Source organism: Lonchura striata, chromosome 1 (genome assembly GCF_046129695.1).
Source record: "Lonchura striata isolate bLonStr1 chromosome 1, bLonStr1.mat, whole genome shotgun sequence".
NCBI lineage: Eukaryota > Metazoa > Chordata > Aves > Passeriformes > Estrildidae > Lonchura > Lonchura striata.
In genome coordinates, this window is record NC_134603.1 from 67,010,371 (window position 1) to 67,029,917 (window position 19,547).

The 19,547-nt window shown below is 37.3% G+C and overlaps 1 protein-coding gene across 7 annotated transcripts in view; it reads right to left on the reverse strand.

The window, feature by feature from the left end:
- FHOD3 (formin homology 2 domain containing 3) overlaps positions 1-19,547 on the reverse strand; it is a 368,733-nt gene that overhangs the window by 281,831 nt on the left and 67,355 nt on the right. The gene's annotated exons all lie outside the window — the stretch shown is intronic.

The window sequence follows — 19,547 nt, forward strand, 5'->3', positions numbered from 1 at the left end:
GGTCATGATTTCAGCTGGAAATCACCTAAGGAGATTTTATTTTTTCTGGGAACTAAAGACATTTAACTCCTTTCTGACTAAGGCATACAACTTCAAATATTCCTACCTTTAGCATCACCATGACTTCAGCTTCACAGTCAACTTAAATGACCAATACTGGTTAGCAACATTCAGAACAAATAATGTTTTTCACTGTTCCTGAACTTTAGGGAAAATGGGAGAATCTTTGCAAAGTGAGATTCAGCAGAGAACTGGGAATTAAAAGCGGCAAGTAATATTCCAGGGCCAACACCTACAAACTGTTGCAACTATTTTTTTTCTCATTAATTACCAATAAATCATCTAATGGAAATAAAGCAGATGTGTGATTTAATTTTCTTCCATTTTTCCCTCTGAATGTACTATGGTGTCATGATACTTAGCAAGGAAATAAGACTACTAAGAAAACAGAAAGAACATTTTTATCTAAAGCTGACTTCAACTGGTTACAATATGAGCTTAGAGAACAACTTCCAGCCCATGTGTTTTTGTCATGTCAACAGTTTCTAAAGATAATAAATGCTCTTCAGTATCATGCCTGGCATAACTAAGCCTGTAAGCAGGCTGCTAAAATTATATAGAGAATGTACAAGCGAACTCTTCAAGCAGTTCTCTAATGACTTCAACCCAAGAGCAGCACTCCAGCGAAACGAAGGGATTTGGGCAGGAATGCAGACTATACAATAGGCAGCCGTAAATAGAAACCAAACTTCGTCACCACCAGCATCCACGTCTCCATGTTACGCTGCACGATGCCGACTCTACCTCACCCAGCTCTGGCAAGCGCTTGCTGGGGTTGGCGAAGCTCTGCTACACTCCCCTGTATCTACAGCCCACTGCAAGGGCTCTGAGGTGTAGATATATATATATATGTGTGTGTGTGTATATATATATACATATATGGGCTCTTTATCCTCTTTTCCTACACTTTACTGGCAATTTTCAAGCGAGTAAAACGGACCATTTGAAAGGGTACACAAACAACAGTTAAGAAAAGCAAGGCTACTGAACAAGCTTTAAGTCATCATGCAGATTGCTGCTCTGGGCTCTGCAGCATCCATAGAGAGTGAATCCTGTGCACACGGTTGTGGCATGGCTGATTCCTCATTAGCAATGATGCCATGTGCTTTACAGACGATTCTGCTAAGACTAGACTATAAACATATATATATATACACACATGTACTAATTATGAAGTAAAATTAACATATGAATTTAGCATAAGATAACATAGAAGCATTAAAAAAAATATGTTGGGAACTCAATTTACTAAAACAAAAAAATTTGGAATCAAAAGTAGGTAAGTTTTTCCATACAAACAACTGCAGCCTTTAGGCAAGATCGCTATGTTGCTAAAACTAACATCACAACATTACCACACATTTGAACAGTACTTCACTTTTGAGAGAATATTTCCTTGAAGTTCCAGTTCCTGCAATCATGAAACTGCACATGAATTTTACCATTATAAATTAAAATAAATTAAGTGAAATAAAATAAATAAATAAAATCACCTCAATCCCTGAAGCTGGAAGACTGAGGATGTGTTATCTACTTCTCATCACGTGCAAAATACCAATCATCCAGCTCCTGTAAAAAATGCCTAAGCAGGCTTATGTACCTTTTATACACAATTTACTGTGAAGTTTTAAACTGGACATCCATAGAATACTCCAGACCCACAAGAAATCTCATCTCAGGGCTGAATTGAACCCACTGCTGACAAAGGGTTCAGGAAAAGCTTTCTCCTCTGACAACATGGTCTCCTTGACAATTTCTTCGAGGAGTCAGAAATGTAACTTCTTGAATTTCAAAGCTTTCTCAGGTTTAGTCTTTCTCAAAGCTGATTTTCAAGGAGCTGATCCAATGCCCAGGGAAGCAAGTGGAAAGACTCCAAGTAAGTCCAGCAGCCTGTGGATTGGGTTCTGCAGCTGGAAGAGCTATTCTTCATTAGGTTTTATATTAAATATAACAAATGCAATAAGAAGCATGTATAATCTTACTGATCAAAATGACACAATCTAAGAAGACCTTAAGATAAAATTCGTACTCAGTTATATCCTTCCTTTGAGTTTTAAAGCACTCAGAAATATAAAATACCTTTTTTCCTCTACTCCTTTCCTTTTCATCCTTGGCTCTTACATCTACTCTTACATCTCCTCTTACTATTACTTCTTTAAAAAAATTACAACCCACTCCCCCAACAAAAAAATATTAATTTAAAAGAGAGTTATTCAGAAGTCAATACTGTACTTTCCAAAACTCATAGTAATTGAAGGCAAGGTAAGGTCTTAAAACATAGAGAGGGCAATATTTGAAACCACTGACAAAGTTAAATTTTTTCCACCTTTTCTGAAGAATTACAAATTATGCTCTTAAGCATTAAATGGTCAAAAGTAACATGTCAGAAATATATTATTACAAGACAGCAGTATTGCCAAAACCTCATTTAAGTTGCTACAGCCTACAGAAATATTCGTCTTAAGGACTTTTCCACCTGCAGCTAAGAAAAATACTCTTTAAAAAAGCATGGGCCAAACTGGTCTTTGCCTCCATCCAAAGAAATCAAGAGGTGTAACACTTAGACTTTATCCCACCACACACAGCTGTAAATATGACACCATTCATCCCCTTCCTTCATGCAAAAATTTTAGACAAAAATAACCAAGGAGCCCACCAGCAGAACTGCAGTCCCAGGAAACATCTTCTTACTAATCTTTTATGAGAATTATGAGCACTTGCTCCTTTTTATTCATTTTTCTTAAGCGCTAACACCAAAGCAATGAACAAGAGAGACATGAAATTATGTCATCACCTGTTGTTTTTCTGTATCCATTTCAAAATAACTGAAGCATTAATGGGCTAGTCTCTATGACATCCACAGGTAGGCTCACAAAAGAGCAGTAGTACACTTGCAAATAGAAATTGTTCTAAAACTCACTATTAATAAACCATATGAACTTCAAGGAAACATTTAAACTATTCTACTTTCAACTGAATTTACATCCATGTGTTTTCAGTGACGGTGTAACTTCAGCACAGAGAAATGCAGCCTGCATGCTAATCCGCAGTTAGGTGACTACTCATGGCACTTGGGCTTGAACAAAGCCAGCAGCACAAAGCCCTACCTGCTCTCAATGCTTTGCCACAGCCCCCTGTGCCAGGGGTAGCAAAGGCCTTTCAGGGGGTGCCTTGGGACTCCCAGCTGCCGTTTGACATGCAAACGGCATTAAAGATCTTTCAATCCCACCTCAAGGAGGGAAGACAAAGGCAGCACTTCCCAGAGGAGCTCTGCTCCCAGAGCAGCATCCCTGCATCACTTCAGGATGCTGGCACTACTGCGCACAAAGAAATCATCCTTGAGGTTATGTGAAGGACTTAAAGGAAGCAACTGGGGGAAATTAGAGAAAGGTACTTCAGGCTACAGTTCTTCTCCTCAAGCATAATAACAGAGTATCTTAAAAACTTCACTTTTATCTTCTTATATACAAGCACACATTTGATAATTCCAGCATTTCCATTTTATTTAGAGACACAAGTGGTAAAATTCACATCTGAATTACAGGCTCCAATTGCTTCTTGTATCAGTTCAGCTTCATGTGATTATATTTTCCAACCAGTGTCAGTGGAAATCAAGCTCTGCAAAGCTAAGCAACTTCACGGACCCCCTAAGTCATTCCACAGGTAGCTTACAAGGTTTTTAGAGTTTCTACTCTTATCTTCAACCCGAGCAATTATTATATCACTTTTATCATAAACACAACCATAAACAAAATGCATTTTTCCTCTCCAGTTTAATGCGACCATCTAAACCAATTTATTTCCAACTGGAGGCTGAAAATTTAACCATTACTGAAATAGAAGTTGAGTAATTTTCAGACACTCTCAAAATACAGAAATGTGTTCCCATGACTTTAACCAGAAGAGCACCAACTGATCCTTCTTTGTAAATTAAAGCTCTTCTGATTAGGTTGCTAAATAATGATATCAATATGTTAAATGATTATAAAATATTATAATTCCTACTACCTTCAGAAATACATAGGAATACATAGAAAAGAATCTAAGTTAACTAAACTCTGGAAGTTGGAAAAACTTGTGGAAAATATGACTATGAAAGAGAAAGAATGTTGGGAGCAGAAATAGCATGCATTAATAGATCCTACCTACCGTAGTATCTAACGGAAAAAAGAGCTTTCACCTATTCTCATTTTCCACACTTTAAAGTATATCTATTTTTTTTAATGTGCCTTAATTGTAAATTCATTTATTACTTTCATATCCTCTTTATTCTTTTTCAGTGACTGAACAGAACATAATAATATGCTACTAAGTAACATTAATCTCAAAATCAAATGGCAAAACAAAATGTGACCAATTTCTTGGGATCAAACACTGAACAGCTTTCAAAGAACCTATTTCTTCTTTGCTTCCTGCACATCTTGAGAGAAAAAAATGCTATCTTCATCTCAGTGGTACAAGTATGAATAATGATATGTAGAGAGCTGAGGAGAGTCTGAACACATTAGAGACATATACAGAACTAGATATAAAGTGATTGATAAAATCTCACCACAGAACTGATGCAATGGCCTCTGATTGCCTCATAATAAATACATTAGTCAAATAAATAAATTGGATATTTTTACTTTACAACACTCATGAAAAGGGCTAACAAGTAGCTTGCCTAGATTCTCCCTTACCAGTTAATCTTGCCTCCTTGCAAACCACACTCCATGCCTGCATTTCTAACTACTTATTGCAACATCACAAAAAGATCTCTACTGATCTGGTGAACAGCTTGAGATATTCCCAAAGTAATTTTCACAATCCAGATGATAGTTATGGATAGTAACTGAAGACGTTTTAAGAAGAATGCACAAAGGACTCCTGTTCTAAATTCAGAAGTTAGTCATAAACTCAGGTGGTTTGTTTTTTCCTCGCCCTGAATTTCGGCATTGTTATGAACTATATCTAAGTTTCTGACTTTGAACAGACCACTATGTATCATTTATTCAGCTTGAGTGAAGAAAATGCATGCTGGTTAAGGGTTTTCTGTTTATCTTTTTTGCATCACATTTCAGCTTCCTGCTTTCCAAAATCTTCTAGATTGCTGGACTTGGTCATCACATTAGCACTCTCAAGGCAATACTTAAAAACAAAATTTTAAAGCTTCAAGTAAACTTATTAAAATTTAGAAATTCAAAGACTTTGAAATTCTGCCTAAGCATCAGTTTGTGTATATTCCTGGAAGTAATATTCAGTGTGAATCTAAATTCACTTTGTATCTTTAGTCACCAAAAAAGCCCAAACACAATCCAGAAAAAATAAACAAGCCACCCACCCCATCCCAGTAAAATTAAAATTGAAGTGTGCAAGAACAAAGCCCCCAGAATTTAGGGGCGTAGTCCTTTTAGTTACAACATCTAACTAATTTCAATACAATTCACAGTTGCACATTTATAGACAGTGCAAACCATAACCTAAAAATTAAGACACTGAAGAGATACAACAGTGGTATTTTCAGCAAAAAAGACACAGTAGTTGTGAAATAGCTGGTACATGTTTTTCCCATATGACAGACTCCACCTTCACATTACACATATTCACTTGAAATTACAGGAGTGCTTAACTCAGTAAAGCTCCAAACCTGTTTGTATTGTTGTACACTGCGCAAAGTGAGATTCCATGGAGTCAAGTACAAATCCTTTGTTTTCTCAAGTTTCTCAAGACAAAGAGCCACAGCATAATTAAGAGTTGAATGGGTAATACAGTCAGCATTCTCATGCACATATTGGAAATATTTAATAAACACACACAAATTACTACCAAAAGAAGGAAGAAAACTGAGAATTGTGGAGACTGTAATCTTCTGCATAAAGAATTATGCCATACACCATTCAGGTTTAGGTATTTTTCAATCCAACAAAGCAAAAATTCTCTCTTGAAAGGTGCAAAATTACTGCAGTTTAGTCTCCACTGAGACCCTTGTCCAAAGAACAGCATTTGCAGCACAAGAGTGCACTGAACACAACTGCTGAAGTCTGTTCATGTGCTTAGGGTTATTTATATGCACCAGCACCCAGGGGATTAGACTCACAACACAGACCACTTGCAACCTCTCTGGGTAATTATATAGTGAAATTATGACAACCAGTTAACTTGGAACATAGAAACTTTTGAGCATGTTCACTATAATTAAACAACATCTACTTCTAGTCTTCTGACGTTAAACTGAAAACAAGTATCTTGCATCTTTCTCCAATTTTTTAATGCTTTATTAATGAAGTAGATGTGAAAACAGAAACATATAAAATAAATCTAGTGTGCTATGCTATTTTGAGAGTTTTTTGCTGCAACTTGCATGTTAATACAGAAAAAATATACCTAGTGTTTTATATAGATATACACACATATTAATACACTCTATTAAATACATGAAAATTTAACAAATCTTGTAGAAGGTGATTGTTAATACACACCTGGGTTGCTTTTATATAGCACATTACACATTTGGAAAACACCAGTTCTGAAATAACTCTCCAGTTCATGTACTTGCATTTCCAGTCACACTGCCTAACCAGCAAACAGAGCTCACTGCCACAGTCACTAGAAATAACAGCCTGACATGGAAAGGTGCAGGATCCCCCTTTGGCCCAAGGCCTGACAACAGCTGTAGCCAGAAATGTAAATGAGCAAGACTTCTCTGTTTCATTGAATCAATGGTACTACCTTGAAAACAGTGATAGAACATTTTCTGTCGGATGGTAAATCATTACCATACTCCCAGAAAGACATCAATGACAGGACTTAGTTGAACAGGATTTCTTTTTAATTTGCTGCATAAGCAACACTGCTAGATGTGACAGACTAGATGGAGAACTACAGCAAAGCATTTCCATCAGTTGATTTTCTGGAACCTCTCTTGACAGCTAAATTTGCCTTTGATAGCAGCTGGAGTTGTTTTGAAAGAAAAAAACTCCAGCCTGCTCCCACTAATCATTCATTGCTTCGGTTTACAGAGCAGTTTTGGTGTATGCTAACATATTCCTTCTTTTGGACAAAAATTAAACCAGAAGTCATGATCCAGACACACAACAAATACGTTCTAACTCCTAAGTACAAAGTGAAAGTCCAAATCAATGACTGGTATTTTATACAGCTGTGAGTGACATATACCCTAGAGTGAGAGCGTCCAGGGGCCAACTAAATGCAATTTGAAGACTCTGAGATGTATATATAGTATAGAATTAGAGGCCGCCAACACCAATCATATCAGTGTCCACATTTGATCACAGCTCACCAAATTACTCATTGATTGTACATAACAAGAATCTTGATTCTAGAAATCCATTTATGGTCAAGTAGGAATCAGGACTAAAAAAATACAGCTTTTTAAAAGAACATCTGTAAGTAAAATCTCCTGCTTATATATGTCAGAATTATTGATTGATCTTAAAATACAGTAGGCAAACTTTGACTCAAGGTTTAAAAAATAATGAAATAGCATTTTAAATAAATCTAACAAACAACTAATACCGTCAGAATCAATGAAAGAATCTACTCTCACATAAGTTACATGACAAATCAAAACTAATTCTATTGCAGTATGCAGAAAAAAAATTCCATTGTCCAAACTCTGCTATCATTTTATGAATATGACAGTTTCCCATACATTAAAATTAACATTAGCAAATGACAAAACAGTCATTACAAACAATGATCAGGGATAGTATTAATGTTTAAATATAGCTGTTTCAATAATGTGCACAAACTCAATAATCTCCAAACAACAGAGGATTACAAAATTACACTACAGAATCCCTACAGATGCCTTTTTTGCCCAAACCTCTCTCTAGGACTCAGAACTTAAGCAACACGGACTACATGTTTCCCCATATCACAGAATGCTATGCCATTTCCCATTTTCAACAGTGCAACTGAGGAGACCCAATCCAAGAGAGATCAGTCTCTGCTACAGAGAACACTTCTCAGCAAGGCCAGTTTTGTCCTATAAACCACTGAGAGCTGTAATGACAATGCCACCCCTCTGACAAAACTCTAGCATTCAGGAATAGCTGAAAATTTAAGCTACATTTTATTACTTACTAATATAACGACAAAAATCAAAAGATGTATTATGAAATAAGCAATGTAACTAAATGCAATGCTGACACTACAGGAAATAAATATTCTCACTTCAGTACACAACAACTGAAGGACACAGCCCAATATATTCACTTAAAGAAAGAAAACTAAATTAAAAAACCTCCTGTTGTTGAGGGCTGCCCATGCACCCCTCCTGTGCTCAGTCAGAAGATAAGTGCTTGTCAACCCACCAGGAGTGGGACCTTTCCCTGTCACTACCCACTGTGCATAAGAAAACAAGAATCATCCCTGTTTCCTACTTGAAAAAGCCTTTCAGACCTACCGACCTCACTTCAACCCCACAGACAGATTTCAGCCTGCACACCTCCTGCACGTGGCCTGAGCTACAGGGCAGAGGGAGATTTAGGGATGCAGACTGTACCCACAATTGCCAATAGCCCATGCACAGTCTTAGCCAACACACAATCTGTTTTCATCCATCACTGGCAATACTTGAAGGTCTCTTTACCCCAAAGGATAACATGACATTCATAACTGAAATTTGGGCAGAGCTCTGCTCCTGAAAATGAAGCACTGGGACACCACAGGGCTGTGCTAACTTCAGCTCAGGAAGGCAAGGACAGATGTTAATGCTGGGTTTTAAATCTTGTTCTATCTCTACTCAATTCTTTGTTAAAACTGCTAAGTGGAAGCTCTCTTATTGGATATTCCATACCCTTCTGAGCTTTGAGAGAAGTCATACCTGGTGGGTTTCAGGGACTGCTAACACCAAGGAAGAATACCCTTTTGTATGCTGACCACCTGTACAATCCGTTAACCCTCATGGCAGCTGTTCAATGTATAGGCTCGTGAATGGTGACAAAGAACAAGCCTATTAGAAAAGAAAATATAAGACAACACCACTGCTGCATCCAGCTTTAATTATAATTCAACTTTCCTCCATATTAACCTGGCGCCATTTACTCAGAGATCTTGATTTCCTTTGACAGACACATCAGCCCACTAGTACCCATCTAACCCATCCACCCATCCTTGCTTCAGCAAAGAACAATATCTGATTACTTATATTTGCTATCCAAACTCAAAGAAAATAAAAGAATTTAAAAGGACAAAAATAAGATTAATTTAATTATTTTTTTCTGCTCACTCTAATCCAGGATGTATTTCACTAATCTGAAAAGCTAGTAAGGGAAAAATCAATTTAGCTGTAACAGGACTCTCTTGAACTTTAGTAATAGAACTTGCAGTTAATTAGTGTGTCTGATGTATGGATCAACAAAAAGAAGTACTTCCACAAAACTTTAGAGAATTTACCTGATGAGTATTCACAGAACTGTTGCATTGCTGTGGCACACCAGCATACAGCCATTGAAAATTAAGAAACTCATTGATTTTGAATGAGCAACAAGCTCTTTGATTTCTTTAGAAAAGAACAAACTATTTCAGAGAATGAAAATAAATCTTTACCAGCCATAAGGGTCTAGTGGTCTATCATAAAGTCTGTCAGAGTTATGAAATAAATAAATCAACAGATTTTATAAAATATTATGTACAAGATAATGAGTTGATAAATAGCAATGCATATTTTATAACAATGAAGTTACTTATTCCTTAGTTTCAGCTACCAGATTCTCTTATAGTAAAAAAAATGTGGTTTTAGAATTTATATACATTAAGCTTTTAAAAATAAACAAACAAAACAAACAGAACAGTAAAATGAAACAGTAATGTCGTTGCCTTTCTCTTTCTTTTAGAAGAACCTCTCAAGGAGATGAACCTGCTCATTTCAAGGGAAAAATCTCAAGTGCCCCCTAGTTTTAGAGAACAACAACAAAAAAAAAGGAGGCAAGGACCCATTCTTCAAATACTGAGATTTAATTGATGTCCTCACTTACTAACTTCTTTAATTGCTGTCCCCTTCTGCAAACAGGAGTACAGTACTTCTCATAATGCTGAACATGGATGCACATATAACTGTGTACATACACACAACTACAGGTCTCTCTTTTTAACAGGTGATCTCTTTTTAAATATCCCAATCCTTCCCTAAGGTGGATTTACAAAAACACTACCTCAATGACTTTGTATTTGCTGTCTGATCCCCAAAACATGTTCCAACACCATTGTATCCTACAGCCAAAGGAACTGAATTTATAATACTGTAGTCAAAGTGTGTTTAGCATAGCAGCTTCACTATGCAGCTGCTGCAGAGTAATGTGAAGTTGAGTAAGAAGTTTTTATAAATAGAGCTTGGGGATCCCGTGTCCTGTGGAGCTTGAATTTTTATTTGTTTTTCTTTAAGCTGTTAAGACAGAAATTACATGGCCAGGGGAACATAGCTGCTTGGAGACAACAGCAGAAACTTGTGTTCCAGTCAGATTGACTGTACTTGTGCAGGTAGTCCAGGAGGACACTGAGTAATGCGCTGTAACAAACTCTGCCTCTGGGATATGGACTCCGTGGAGGAGGAGGAAGTGGAAGCTCAGCATACAGCAGAACACACACTACCTGCCACACACAAAAACAACCTCCTACAGGTTGCCACTCTGGTCACAGCAGTATTTCAAGCTCCATTCCATCTCTTTAATAAAACTTTACTCACCCCAGCCCCTGGAGGTCAGATGCTCTTCCAGAACATTTTCCATTCAGCCCATAGCAGAAGCAAGGAGCCACCCTAAAGGAGGCTGCAGAACACAGAACTGGCAGGACAACCACAAGAAGTTGGCCTTAACAGTGAAAATCAAGCTTTGGAGGAGTAAATGATCCTTGTAATGTCTGCAACCATCAGTTTACAATGCACTGTTTTGCATTTCTCTCAGCCTCTTATTTAGGATTTCCACAAAAAACAGTTCTTTGAAAGGCTCTATATAGCATTTCAAATTAAAATAGAATACACATGGCTATGTACATAGTGAAGAGATACAATAAGATACAATGATCCAGTGAGCTGCTAATACCTGAATACATGAACTCATCATGCAACAAAAAATATTGAAGTGATATAAGTAGATAAAATTTACATTGCAAAATCCTTAGCAATATTATCCATTTACATTTAATTCTAGGATCATATACACAACTTCACTAATTTTTATTTCAAGTAATTGTAAAGCCTCTCACCTTCCCAATTTTATAGCCATGTCTAGAAAAGCTCATGAAGAAACACACAAATTATATTTTAAATATACTGTATCTCCACTCCTGCCTGGTTTGCTATACTGAAGACAATATATTTATTTACTTATTCATTTATTTTGATTGAACGGTAGAGTATTTTGAATGCCAATTTTTTGTGTATACAAAGAAATACAAAGAAGAAACAGACTTCTATACTCCTGTAGATTGTGAATCTAACAGGGGAAAAGTGATGGGGAATGGAGAAGGAAAAGAAAATAAATTAGGTTAACCTGAATTGAACCTCTGAAATAACACATAACCTATACAATGACCACATAGAGCTGCAAACAGAACAAGAAAGTCCACAATCCAACTCTTGGCAACCAAGGGACTTATGTTTTGATGTGGCACTTTTCCTGCAATAAACTGCCTGCTGCAGGTACTGGCAGTCACACATGGTTTACCTCCACAAGACATCCTTGGCAATAACCTCCTATTGGAAAGCTATTCCAACAGTTGGACATAGTCTTGAATGTCGACTCAGAAAAAAACTCAAATGTGTATGCTCATGCTAAAGCTTTTCTTGCACAGTCTTTATACTCAGTGGGACAATTTACAGCTTTTGGTAACTACTGTCTTAAAAATAAATGAGAAGAGGGGAGGGTTCAACAGTGCACTGTGACAACCATCTTCTTTTCAGTTACAGAAATGTAAGAAAGTTAAAATTACACTTGTTAATTTGTTGTTTTATGAGAATTTTCTCCCTAGCCCTACATGTTAATGGAAGAAGCAGCTGTTGGATCAGTCATCCTTAGCATCCTGTGAGCGACACTTCTGTCCCATTACATCATCAGTAGTTAGCTACAAGTGAGTCTGGTAAGCTTTGCCACTTGTTAATATCACCTAATGCTTGTTTTTGTAAGTCCCAACTCTTCACTGTTTTTTTTTGGTTTTTTTTTTAGCCAAACTTTAGCCATCTGGTGTGCTGTCTGTCCCCTCTTCTCTCTCTCCTGGGAGGCAAAGAGGCAGTCAAGGAAAGATAAGAAAGGGAAAAACGGTTCAGTCATGGAAGAAAGAAACTTTACTCTGTTCCTTTTCTCCTCTACCAGTAGCTAGAAAATCTAGCGACCAAAACAGAAAAACTTGGTGGTTTCTAACACATCTTCCGTCCAGCAACTGAAGTTAAATCTGAGTTTTTCAATGTCAACATACTTTTGATGCCTGCAAGTAACTAAGAAAACTACTGGCAAAATATGAGTTCCCAAAGACAACCCCAACTTTCCCCTGCCATCCATTAGGCCAGTTCAAGCTGTGCCAAGAAGTTCACAACAGATTCACCTAAGTCTCCTCAGAAACCCTACACTCAGCCTGGATGCCACACAGCAGAATTTGACAAGAGCCTTTCTGCAAGCTGAACATAACTCTAAGACTTCTATGCCATGGTTAATTAAGGAACAAATCACATCTGAGAAATGCACTGCCCACCATCACTTCTAGGCTGTGATTACATCTGTCAGTACTTCACTCTGCCCTTTAACTGCCTGCAGGATGGTGAGAATTGTGCCATAACCTAGGGTATTTGCTGCATAGGTCCTTCTCACCCAACATCTAATGCACACAGTTGTCTGAAGTAGCAGAAGCTAAAATCCATAAGTAATTCTTCTACAGCATGCATGGCCAAGAAAAGATACACAGATAGAAAGTTCATAATAAAAGCTTTGAAGTCTACTGTAATTCTACAGTTCTTAACTTTTGAAAGTTTAACTCTTAACCGTAACTATTTTAAATATTTTCTGGGTGGGAAATTAGGCATTTAAACTACATATACCTTTCTACATTTCTGTAGTCAAAACTGAACACTTTGAAGAAGAGATTATCCTTTTCAAGTATTTGGAAAGTACCTTGCATGTAAGCATATAAAAGAAATCATAATAAAAATACTGCTTTGTTTCCAGTTTTATACTCCTTCCTTTTGGTGTTACAGCCAAAGACCTCCAGGAAGGTTGCTGTTGATTCTAGCCCTAGTCATGTACATCATGCAATGCATTTGTCTCCTGCCCTAATTACCTTACTCTATTTCAATCTCTTTGCCAAGCAATTCTCTATCTGTTGCAGTAGTATTTTACCTCAACGGACCTGTTCTCTAGAAGTGAGCCTGTATTGAATTAACTCAGCTTCATTTCAACCCAGGTATCTGTATACAGTAGCACTGAAAGCTTCCCCAGTAACACTATCATTTTTTTTCTAAAGCAATAAGGAAATTAACTATGCCATTTGGATACAAAGGTGCCCAAGACCACTGTAACATAGATATACACCACTTAAGACATTCCTCATCCTCAGAAGCTGGCATTCCCTCAGGAAGGGCGGGAAGGGTGAGTTGGTCAGGTTTTATCCCCTTGAGTTAGCTTAGTAGCCTCAACAGTATTTCTATATCCTCAAATTTCCTTTTTGGTGCAAAATAACTTACTGTAATCCCAGAGAAAGTTCAGTGAATTTAACTGCCTTCACAGCTGCTCGTTTGGAAAACCGCAGGGTATGCAACACAGCAGCATCCAGCACCAATCCATGTCACAATTTGCTCAAGATAAATTGCTTAGAATCAGAAATTCATGACTCATGGACTCTTCCTTCACCACTCTAGACATTTGTCCAGTGCTTCTAAGTTGTCAATATTCCATGAACACACGCCACATACAACAATCTGTTGATTAAAATCAATGCAATGAAAATACACTCAATATAAAACTATTTCTACAGAATCCATAAAGGAGAACTGCAGCTGAACAGAAATGTTCAATCTGAAATTGGAGCATGAGATCTTAAATAATCTTTGACTGCTGATCTCTACTCCAATTGTGTTTATCTTAATTTTTTTCTACTCTCAGATTTCAACTTGGAAGCTCCTTGCTAAAATCCACAGAACAACAATGAAGGTCAGCATAAGTATTTCACATCTATACATGACAGAAATTACATACATGCTGTACCAGGCTCTCAGCTGACTTACAAAAGAATTAGTTTGCACAGGCTGAAGATCTGATTCAGCACACTCAGCTGTTCCCAAACTTTGGATGCCAAGTCAGATCAGCAGTAATTAAATCTTGGGCTGCTGGCCTAGCAGAAATTCAATTTTATTCCAGATCTACAGGGTGAACTTAGAAATCTGTAGATGCAACTGAAAGCAAAAAGAGTGGTTGTAGTAGGGATTAAGTAGGGATTTTATAGAGGAGATTATAAAATGTGGGATAGCAAAGGACTGCTCTCAGAGGATGCCCTTGCCAGTCTTAAGTTCTTCACAGAGACTAGCAAAAAAAAAAAAAAAACCAAAAAAAAAACATAAAAAAAAAAGAAAACCAAACTTGTCTAAAGTGGTTTTTACTAGAAGTGATGTAGTAAACCAACTTTAATACAGAACAGTACAAAACAGCACTGATTTCCCAAAGCACATTCTTTATAGCACACAGTTTTGAAAGCATGCACAAATTTTCAAATTAACATCCATAAACACCCTTGCACATAAAAACTAAAGCTGCAGAGGATATTTTTGTTCCTTGTGGAAAGCAATACTTATACCTCATGAGTCATGTTATATTTCTGATATATGTAGATTTGCAGAGACATTCTGTGAGTTTCCATGGTAAACTGATCTCCTCTGTACGCAGGGTGTATCAGCTGCCCTCCCTGCTCAGCAGTAATTGCGCTCAGAGCCCCCATACTTTGCCACTGTGGGTCAGATTCACACACACAAACAGACTGCAAAGCTTTAGGATTTTCAATCCAGATCAAATGGGAATTCACGACTGAGCAACCAAGTAATAAAACTGAGGTCATCAGCACATTTCATGCTGGTGAACAAGTACCAGTGACTGAAGTGCACAACTCTAAGACACTGCAAAGCAGAAAGGGAAGAAAAATAAACCAAAACAGATCTTCAAATAATGAGTATCTGACATATAAAGTGACTGATTTCAAGACAAGCTAATGTCCCAGAGCTTCAGCAGAAATTAATGCAACTGTTTCTGGCTTGAAATGGAAAAAAAACAAAACTGTTCAGAGAGTGAAAATAACAGTAGGACAAGAAGATCAGGAAATTTAAAACATGTCATAAAAAGCAGGACAAGGAACAAGTTTCCTCAACAGAACATTTTTACTGGTTTGGATAATGTGTTCCCAGTTTGCACAGGTGATGCAGATTGTTTTTTCTTAATCCTCTGAAATTTAGCACCCCTGAAAAACATTCTAATTTTTTTAACAGAAAATGTAATCCCTGCATTAGGATGTAAAATGTAATCAATGCATTTCAAAAGAATTATCATCTTTTTTGGTTAAAATTGCGGAATGTATAAAACATCTTTTAGCACTGTGTTTGTAGTCCATCCCCCTCCTGTGTCAGGACACAGACTGTGATTATTTCCAGGAATCCCATTAAATTCCAGATCTCCCAAATCACTAAATTGACCAGGAGGTAGAAAGCTTTTACTGTATTTAATTTTGCTTCCCATGTGTGTACAAGGCATGACATTAGTGGCTGGGATACCACACTGACCCTTCTTAAACCCTATTATTAAAAGTCATCAATAGGCTTAATGAATTGTGGGACCTTTCGAAATAGGAAAGCCTCCTCAGCAAATGTCTGCAGAAAATTCTTGCATTCAAGCCTTATGCAAGTACGATCATAAGGCAGAAGAGAAAAACACCCCACAAGCACTGTATCTTTGGCAGTTCAGTAAGCAGACGGGAAACTACAGTGACAGAGCAGTGGTGTTATTTCTGATAAGGTAATGAACTCATAAAGCACAGAACTGTTTTCTGTCAAATTATACTAATTATTCTTACTAAATAACACTAATTGAAATTTACTGGTGATATTCAAGTAATTTTACTCAAATTATCTCTAATTTCAGCCAAACACAGCAAACCTTTTTCTTGAGTCTGCTATGGACTCATGAAAAATCAGTGATGAGCAAGCAAAAAGAGCTATTAGTTACATTTTCATTAGAATGAAAAACAGATTTGTGGTGATTAATGACATTCAAGTTAAGACAAGCCCATCATGAACAATGAACAGAAGGGTTAGTTCTGGCTCCTTCAATACACCTAAAGATGCATCAGGGTACACCTTCATTTTCACATCAGAAGAGATGTATTAGGTCAAGTTCAGATCTTCACTAATTCCTCAGGAAGTCCCGAGTTAAAATTATATCCCATTAATACTTACAGAATTTTAATACAGGGTCTAGTGAACCAATCTGATGAACAGGCTGATCACCACCATCATAAACAACGTGAACAAAAACTTTACATGGAAAGGGAGAAATATTTGACCAGAATGAACAAAGGACGTAAGAGTTTCAGCTGTGAAGAAATGACAAAGAAACACTGAATACTTACTGGGTAATAGAAGAGATAGATGAAATTCAATGCATAGCACTGTTACATATTTGGTGTGGATTTTTTTTGTTTTGGGTTGTTTGATTGGGGATTTTGTGGGTATTTTAGTGGGGTTTTAAAATCACACAAACCCTCCATATAGTGATGACCTTGGAAGCTGCTCAGATGATACAGTTCTGTAACAATGCTGCTTTTTAGCTTTTCCAGAGCAAAATGTTCCAAGGAATTATTTTAAAAGGAACACAAAGAAGAAAGAATCATTAAAGTACTGTTTAAAGAAATTGTGTACTCATATTTTCAATAGCAACTACAAGTGAGACCCTGAGTCTCGAACATTATACATAATGCTCTAGCTCTTCCAGTTTTGCCATTAGTCAACTTTGTCACAGCAGAGAACTGTTGAATTATTTTAAGGAAGCATTACACAGCAAAGACAGTCCAGTTTGCACTGGAGCCTATTGTACTGGACACCCAGACCATTCCTAAATACTTTACAGGCCTTTCCCATCCTTTATGGGGATTTCCACTCCTTAAAGAGATGATCTGGTGAGAGTGTGGGAGAATAATTGAGAGAGAGCTACCAAGCTTTTAGCAGAAGTCTGAAGGTGAACAGCAAACTTCTTTTCCTATACAGCTACAGAGAATAAAACTGAAGTTCCAAGTTAAAAAAAAACAAAACAAAACAAAAAAAACACCAAAACAAAGCCGAACAAAACCAACCAATCAACTAACAAAAAAAGAAAAAAACAAACCCCAAAAAAATCCAAAAGGCAAATCTACAGAGGATGACGAACTTCATAAACAGCACCTTGAGGATACTACCTTTGAGTCACTGAAGCACAAAACTGTCAGAGGATGAAGAACACTCTGGTGAAACACTGTCACTCATCTTCATATTCTTCACTTCAACTATTCAAACTAGCAGTTGTAAAGAGAAGCAGGCTTGGGGAACTGGCTTAGATGAACCTTTGATCTGATCCAGCAAAGGCCATTTTCTTACACAGTCCATTTGTCAATCACTTCATGCTTGCCCACACTTTTTAAGAGGGAAGATGAAAACCAATCAGAAGTTATCATCGGGAATAACCTAGTTAACGGCTGTACAATAATCGTGTACAAAATAAAACAATCACCTTCATAGTTTCCTTCGATCATTCAGTATAACTTAAGTCAGTTTTGCACTTACTTGCACTATACCTGTGCACTGTATGTGCTTGCAAGCCTAATTTATTTCATCAAAGCACAACAGCAAGACCATATATTCACAACCTTCCTACATATAACTGCTTCCTGAGGATGCTGGAGCTATTTACCACTACATTATTATCTGCTTAGTTTTCCAAATATGCAAACCCATGTTGCAAGGGGTGGATGTAGTATTATTCTTTCTTCTTGGTTCCTAGGGATTACAAAGTGGTTTCCCTTTAGAAAACAGAATAAGTTTTTATGCTTTTGCTTCACTTGCTAGCAAGGAATGCTCCCACAGATCCTGCCTGTAAACTATGTGTTTTCTACCTGTACAGCTGTCCCCAGGCAAGAGACACTAATTTTTTTACTATTGCACATGTGATTCAGCTGCAAGAGGGAACAGTATCCAAGTTTCAGGAGATGATCAGAGAGAAAGTACACTTAAAGAAAGTTGGCACCTAAAAAAAAATCCAGGCTGGAATTTTCCAGAGCTGAAAGCAGAGAACCAAGTGTCTCCAACCAGCATTTGTTTTGCAGCTGTCCAGAGGTGTTCATTCATTTTCTGTGAACATAAGCAGCACAATATGGCCTTCCTACTCGTGCAGTTCAGAGCACCTAATGTACCAAACAGCTACAAAAATCAAGAGAACATGGAACAATAAACAGAAGATGGAGAAAACTGGGCTATTCACTAACACATCTTTAATGAAAGTCTTATGAATCAAAATGGAAAAGAAATACCCATTCTTAGGAAAACCCATTTTTCCAAGAAATTTAATCTCCTTATATTTGACCAAGACTGTCAAAGAAGTGAGCCTGAGAAACATAATCCTAATTACCTCATAAGGGAAAAACTAATCCAGTCACTTGGGCACATGTGAGAAATCCACAGAACATGAATATCACCTTGTCCCCAGTGTGTGTTTTGTTCAGGCTGATTAAAACTCCTGAAAGCCAGAAGCAAGCTGCCTGCTTTTTCAGGCATGAGACAGTGCTTCTGGAGCCTCGGGCTCAGGGGAAGATGCCAAGTTCTCAGTTGCACACACACTTCCCACTGCCCCATGAGGACCATGGGGTTACTGAAAAAGCACTAGACAAACAGAAAGAGATGGACCCAGCTGCTCAGGCCATTGCTTTGGACAGACAAAGGCAGGGGTGAATGCTGAAGGCATTTACACCAGTTTACACCAGCCAAGAAACTACTTTGTAACACTAAAACACTCAACTTCCAAATCGGATATGGTGCTCAAAATGACACACATCTGCAAGCAAATTCTCCATCCACAACAGATACTTTTATTCTGAAATGAGAGGTTGGTGTAAGTAAATATAAGAGGTTCCCTGCATAATTCTGATGTTACTTAACCCCAAAGTATTCATGAAAAGAAATGGTAGGCAGATAGGAATTTGGCTTCGTCATCCAAACTGTGCTACTGTTTTTTTTCCCTGGAGAAAACAAGCTAAACCTGATAAGAAGTACTGAGGTAATACATTTCATGTACTATCAATGAGGTAAGAAAAAAAGAAAAATTAAAAGCAATGTTGTCATGAATATGCAAGCCCATAAACTGCAACAGTACAAACAGATCCAAAGAGGTCATAGTTGGATCTGTAATGCTGGCTGTCATATCAAGAAGGCAGAGTTGACAGGTGTAAGTCACAATTTCACTATCTACCAACAAGACAGGGTAAAAAGGGTG